Genomic DNA, 7,335 nt, shown 5'->3' with positions numbered 1-7,335 from the left:
GATCATGCAGCAACTTCTAATATTGTGACTCTTTGTATGGCTTTTGCTCATGTTGTACTCACTTGTAAGTCGCTTTGGACTTACAAGTGAGTACAAATGAATAAATGTAAATGTAAATGCAACTTCTTTGATCATCTCCATTTGTTTTTCATTATGTTTTCCTGATCTTAAATAGGTTCTTCTGGTCTTATAACCCCTGGTGTACTACGTGAGTAATAAAAGTCACCATTCATTCTCTTCGTACAGATAAACATCTCTCATATTATCTCACCAACCAGATAAGGTATGTTATCCAGCCAGTTGGGTTTTCTTTGTGGCTTTTATTGTACTCACACTGTTCCACCTGAGGAAGGAGCTGTTGGCATCTTGTTGGACAGGGTGTAAAAGGCCAGCCAGACCTGTTTTACAGGTCTCATACAGCCCTTCATATGGACCTCCACAATGAACGCTGGGGCAAAACTGCCTCAACAAAAAGGCTTGAAACCAGCACAGACAAGGCTGAGGACTTCTCCCTGGAGCCAGACAGCAGTGTGACCAGCTTGCTGAGCTAGAAAGTGGACCCGCTGAACAAGTCTGTCTTGCAGCTTCACCAGGAGTCATTCAGCTGAACTGGTGCTTCATTAAAATGTATCCTTTGCCATCACAATCAGTATGAGTCTACTTATTATTATTTGATAATAATAATCATTATTGTGGCATCCTTTTAGAAAATTCAATGCACAATACAAACAAATGTCAATATTTCATTGTCTTCTGATGGTAGGATTTTTTGAAGGTCATTGAGATGATCTGTGATATTAAAGTAAACAGTTTGAATGTCATCTAGGTGCTCTTCCAATCTGAGCAAATGTGAAAGGTGGCAAAGGCAAGATGGACTGGGTTCCTCCCGATGGTGTCTACTGTGTTCTCATGCATTTGGTCCTTGACTTGAATTTGCAAAACAGATAACTGTGGCACATTTGTAGTCATCTCAGTATTACACAACCTATGTTCCCATATGTGACCGAACACTATGAAGTAATATATAATAAGACACCACACCAAACTACGCCACCTAAGGACTTACACCTTAAGATTTATAACCAGCAATTCGAGTGGAGAGGTTCCCCAGCATGCAGACAAGTTGTATGAGAATGAGACAGAGACGTGTATTCCAGTTGACTGGGCAATTTTATTAAATAAATGACAAATTCTGAACAGGAATATTTCATTAGTAACAAGCCTTTATTATAAAAATAGATCCTATAGATAAAAACACTTTAGCTAGGGACAGGGCAGAGAATGGATATCGCAAGACCGGGGTACTGGCTGTCATAAATAAAAAAAAACAAGCCAATGCACTAGAATATAAATATATGATAAAATCCTATGGAGCTGAATATTGAAGCAAGGTGACAAGCCAGTACCCGGAAGCTGAGAGCCAGGAGGAAAAGAGCTCCCCAAATACAGCTGGCAGCAGCTAAAACATTGCCCAATCAACACCTCTTAACAATAACCTATACATTAACCAGACAACTGAAATACAACAAACAAAAACACAAGAGCGAGAAAAAAATGAACTCAAGAGAAAACAAAAAGACCGCATCTACCGGATGCGACAAAGCCCACCAAAATACAAAGAAACAAAAAAAACAAATACAAGAAAAAAAATAAACAAGCACAAAACTTATAACCAGGCAAAACGGCAATGGCAGACACCTGTGAATACGGGCGCACGGTTAACGTAAGATAGCCACAATCTTAATTATGGGGCTAATAATTAAGCCATATATTCAGTTTTACCGGGGGTTAATGGCCGACGCATCATACCTCCGTTCCAGCATTCAAGTAGGCACGCACTAACCCGTAGCCCTCGTACGCTGCATCAATCTATAAAAATAATTTATAGTTTAAAAAACGAGCGTACGCAATCAACATATTTAAACAAGGAAAAGACTTTAAATACCGTTGTCACCGTTTCTGATGCATGCCTAAGAAGCCGAGCATGGAAGGGGGGAGAACTGGTAACTGTTTGGGGGTACAATATATCATGAATATTACTTCAAAGAAATGTTGAACTAAACTGAGATATCAAATAAGACCAACCTTTCTGCAGTCCCCGTCTATTCCCGCAGATAGAGAGTGGAGTGGAGTGAACGCATCCCGAATAAGCCGAGTCTTCCTTGTTTTAACCTCGCAGACGCTAGGTTAATTGCGGGAACAGAAACAGCTGTAAGGAGGGGGGGCTTGCGCTTCTGGTACACTACGGTGGCCAAAGGGAGACACTTGTCAAAGAAGTGCTGCCACTAGCCGGTTACACATAGAAAAACTTGACCATTGACCAGGCTGTTGACCTGCTTAAATTGTCATCCTCACGTTAAAAGTTGTTTGATTCCTAATGAGTCAAAGACACTACATGAAACTGAGGGGGCAGTTGCAGGCGTAAACTAAACTCAGGCTAATGTTGCTGTCACAGCGGGGTGTCGGTCAGGACACAGGAGTCAGGTTCTGGGTTGAGAATTTTATTGAGGATTTCGTGGGTTCTCTGTGGAATGTGTGTGTGTGTGTGTGTGTGTGTGTGTGGTTTCCTGCAAGGGAAGGAGCAGGAATACAGAATTAGGCCAGTACAGTCACGAATGTGAAAAATTCCCACAGCATTAAACACCACAAATACATGGATAGCTCAATGGAATGACAGCCCTCTACATGAACACAAACATGACCTAACTAAACCTACAGACTTGGTGCAGCTATGTGTTCATGAATTGTCTCTACATGCAATTGGTACACTACTTGTGGTTAATCAGCGCACCGCTTCTCTCACTGCCGTGCACGGCGGCTAGGTTGCCTACTGCTTAGGAAGCCGCCCCCTCACACTACTGCACATGCGCGACAAGTCTAACGATAGAACGCGGTTCTGTCCGCGACCTCAGGAGGTCCTGTGTGTGTACCGTTCTGATTACACTGTACCGTCCTGCATGTAGGTAGAGGAATCAATGATGCTAGCTAGTTGGATTCATGGGAGGAATAATCATTTCGTCTGCCATTTGCCCTGCAACAGTGTAGTCTACTGTCCAAAGAATGCGCGATTGCAACCGCGTTGCCATCCACAAACAAACACTTCGTCTCGTACAAATAACAGACGAACACAATCTTAATTAATGTGCACACATAATATGCATTGTTTAAGAATGCATATCACCCTTCTCTCTCTACAGACAATTGTAATACAACCAGTTGAACTCAGGCATAGTACTTACTGTAGAAAAGGGCCACATGTTTATGTCTTTGTCTTTGTTTGCGCACCACCCCCACCTCTCACAGGCACTTGTTTACAACTCAGCTGAAACTGAGGTGTATCTGGGAGGTGAAGAACTGGAGAGACCAAGCCTTTGGGGACCAAACATGTGCTGTTGTTGTGTGCATCTGTGCCAAAGAAACCACACACACACACATACATCCATCCATTCAAAATCCCCAACAAACACCTGAACCCGGAACCTGACTCCTGTGTCCTGACCGACACCCCACTGTGATAGCAAATTAGCCTGAACCTAGTACGGGTGAAACTGCCCCCTCAGTTTCACTTACATAGGCACAGACGCACACAATAACAACACAATGTTGTGTCCCCAAGAGTTTGGTCTCCCCAGTGATTCACCCACAGGTATTGGTGCAGAACTGAGGTGGGGGTGGTCACCATTACTTATATTGTCCCTATCCTTGGCCCTGTTGAGGTTCTTATTGGTGGCCAAAGGATACGGACAGGTCAGAGGGCAAATATTGACCTGGGGGCCATCCTTGGGGGTGTGCCTGTGCCTCGGGTTACCTGCGGGGGTCCTGCTGATAAGGGGAGCAGCAGGAGCGGTTTTGGCAGGTTTCAAGTGAATTGTAAACAAAGTGTCTGTGAGAGGTGGGGGTGGTGCGCACAAACAAGGACTAAGGAATGTGGCCCTTTTCTACAGTCTCTCTGCCCCCTTTCTCTCTCTCTCCCTCTCACACACACACACATACACACACACACAGATGGCCCCAGACTACTCTAGGTAACAACAAAATAGGTGCATCTATTACCCCCTTTCCACCAACGTGAACTAAGTGCTACTTGCGAACCTTCTAAGAGCCGGCTTGCTTTTCTACTGGTTAGAGAGCCACCATAGAGCCACGTCATTACATCACTGTATACGCCTGTATATGTTTCCGCTAGCAGGAACAAACAACAACAAAAACAAGAGAACAGTGCTTTAAAAAACAAACTTGTCCACTACACTTTACACAATGTTAGCCTTTTGTGAAGCCAAATGTTAAGTGACATTGATAGGTGAGTCAATGGCAATGTTAGAAAGTAGCATGCAAATGTTAGCTACTGTTACTAAGGTTATGGTAGCTGGCTAGCTAGCTTTTGGTCAGCTAACATTACCCAAGCAAGCATAGCTACTAATTTCTCACATCAATGTTACGAATGTCAAACATGGGGGGGGAACTAAGGAAAGACTAGGGAATGTGGCCCTTTTCTACACTACATACATGCTTTTTAAAAGATCATCCTATTTTGTAAGATAGTAACTTCTGACCACACATGGGTCAGAATCAGAGAACTGTTAACCTGATGGCCTTATTATCATAGTTACAAAGGAACCTCCACATCTCTTGGCACCACGTTACAGTTGGAGCCAAGAGCAATTGATTAAGGCAGGCAACAGCCATCAATTGTAGCATACAACCGGAAGTGGGCAATTGGCAACCATCACCACACAAAGGGGTGTTCAGCATCAAACGATCCTGATTTGCATTGGGAGCATAGGTCGATGTCACAGCATTGTAAACCCATTGTCTGTTGCCATTTGTTTCATGGTATGAAAGGCCGATCATGGTAACAGTTCTCTGAGTTAAAGCTTCACAGGCAGAGATGCTGCTGGATTCCATCTCCACCAAATAAAGCTTTTTCTCCAAGCATGCTTTTGGTCCGGTTCGTTTACTTTTAAAATTACAAGAAAATCCAACAATTTCTTACAATGTTTAAAGATACAAAAGATAGCAAGTGAAATGCTGAACACTACATTGTGATGGGGAATTTGTGGAACATTTTGTATGCAGAGCCATCATCAGATTCAGCAAATTTTAACATACATCTTGGTAAGGGACCATTGTGTAATGAAGACACGTGCATTGGAGGACCACAGAGACTACAGTAATTTACAGAGATACAAAAGTGCATTGGGGGTAAGCTAAAAATATCCCAGTAGGCTTTTTAACTCTGCATTCCTGTCCCCTATAAGCTTTGTACATACCACTGCTGTCACATTTGCTGATATGAGTGCCTAAAAACAGGATAGGGATAAAACAAAGACAGCTGTATTTGTAACTGGGTTACGTGGTACACATTTAGATGATTTCTGAGTCAGATCCTTTAGGATCTAGGAGGGTTCAAACTCAGATTTTGAACCATACCTAGGAGGGTTCAAACTCAGATTCACATCAGCCCATTTCACAACCAACCGGCAGGACCTCCAAAAGGGGATTCCCACAGGGTGTACCATCTCCCCCATCCTGTTTATTATGGGTATGGGCCTCCTAATACCAACAGTAGAAGGCGTGACCCGTGGCCCCGTGCTGGAGTCGGGCGTCGTCCAGCTGGCACTACGAGGGTTCATGGACAACATTACAATAACGACTGTGTCACATGTCCAAGCAAGATGGGTGTTGGAAACCCTGGACAATTTAGCCACTTGGGCGAGGATGTCCTTTAAGTCCAGGAAGTCCAGGAGTATGGTGATCAAGAAAGGCAGAATTACCAGCAAGTTCAGCCTCCAAGTTCAGGGTGAGGTTATCCCATCCATTGAGGACAACCTGATAAAGTGCTTGGGAAAGTGGTTTGGCGCATCACTGACAGATGTAGCCAATGTCAGCAATGCTGCGAAGCAGATCGATGAATGGCTGAAGAAGATCGACAAATCCTGACTCCCCAGTAAATTTAAAGCAAGCAGGTGTCACAATCAGATCTGGGCGCAAGTGGGCAGCCAACGCAGCTGTAGAGCAGGCAGAGAGTTCTCTAAAGTTGCGAGACACCAGCCGGCATGGACTTGAAGAAGGCCATCACTTTCATCAGGGAGGGAGCTGGGCCTTTCTCAACCAAAAGACCAAAGCCAAATCTGCTGCAAACTGCCAGGTCCTGGGAGATGAGGGTCGATGTGAGAAGAAGGCTGCAGTTTCTGGAAGTGGTACACACAATCCTCCGTCCAGATATTGTATTATGGTCAACTGAAGACCGGAAAATAATTCTGGTGGAGCTGACGGTGCCGTGGGAGGAGAGTTGCGCAGAGGCCCACAAGATAAAGGCCTTGAAGTACCAGCCCTTAGTTCAGGAGTGTAAGGACAAGGGATGGCAGGCGTGGCTGTTCCCTGTGGAGATTGGCTGCAGAGATTTCCCAGCCAGATCAACATGGTGGTTGCTGTCAGCTCTGGGCCTGGATGAAAGGAGCAAGAACCAAGCATAGGATGGGGGAAGAAGCAGAACGACCCTCTTGCTGGATATGGAGTAGGCGAGAGGAGGGAAGCTGGAAGCCAGGAGCAGACGGGCAGTGATTTGGCCACCACTGCCGGCCCACCAACTGGAGAGTGTCGTGGTTAAGGGTCGAAACACTCAGAGAAGGTTGGGTACCATCTGATGACATCTGCTCCTGGCTGAGGGCTACGGTTACCTCATAAGGTAACCGGAGAATGCACCCCAACAGGTGTATGTAACAAGCAAGCAAATATATTGCAGGTTTGCTAGTTCTACCAGAGGCGATGTTACATTAGAAACTGGCAACAAAAGTGAGCATGATTTTAAAATACAGAAATTCTTTCCTGGACTTGGAAGTGTTGGTTAGTTTTCATTTGTTTTCAAGAGGAGGACACAGCAGACTGTGTTGGACTCCAGAAAAGAGAACTGTTAGTGCATGGATTTTTTATGAATGTATCTACTGTATTGGCCTTCTGAGCCCATTTGAGCACATTGTCTCCTTGGATGTTTCTATGCTTCAGGATCCACTTGTGTTTGTTACACTTAAAAAACTGAAAACAATACTTCACATGTAAAACAATGTTTTGTCCCCTAGCAGCCTTAAATTTGGCATTCAGGGCTGCATCATTTACATTTACATTTATTTATTTAGCAGACGCTTTTATCCAAAGCGACTTACAAAAGTGCATACATCATAAAACAATCATTGCAAAAAGAACATGTCCATCAGTCTGACACTTTTGCTGCAGGAAGCGTCACAGGTGTTGTGTCGACAAAAATACATAACGTTTTCTCCCAAGCATTCACACAGCAAGTTTGTGTTATGCCTTCACATTCATTAACTTCTTTTT

This window comes from Megalops cyprinoides, chromosome 8, assembly GCF_013368585.1.
Source record: "Megalops cyprinoides isolate fMegCyp1 chromosome 8, fMegCyp1.pri, whole genome shotgun sequence".
Taxonomy (NCBI): domain Eukaryota; kingdom Metazoa; phylum Chordata; class Actinopteri; order Elopiformes; family Megalopidae; genus Megalops; species Megalops cyprinoides.
The sequence above is the reverse complement of the archived record's forward strand: the minus strand, read 5'-3'. Positions refer to the sequence as shown.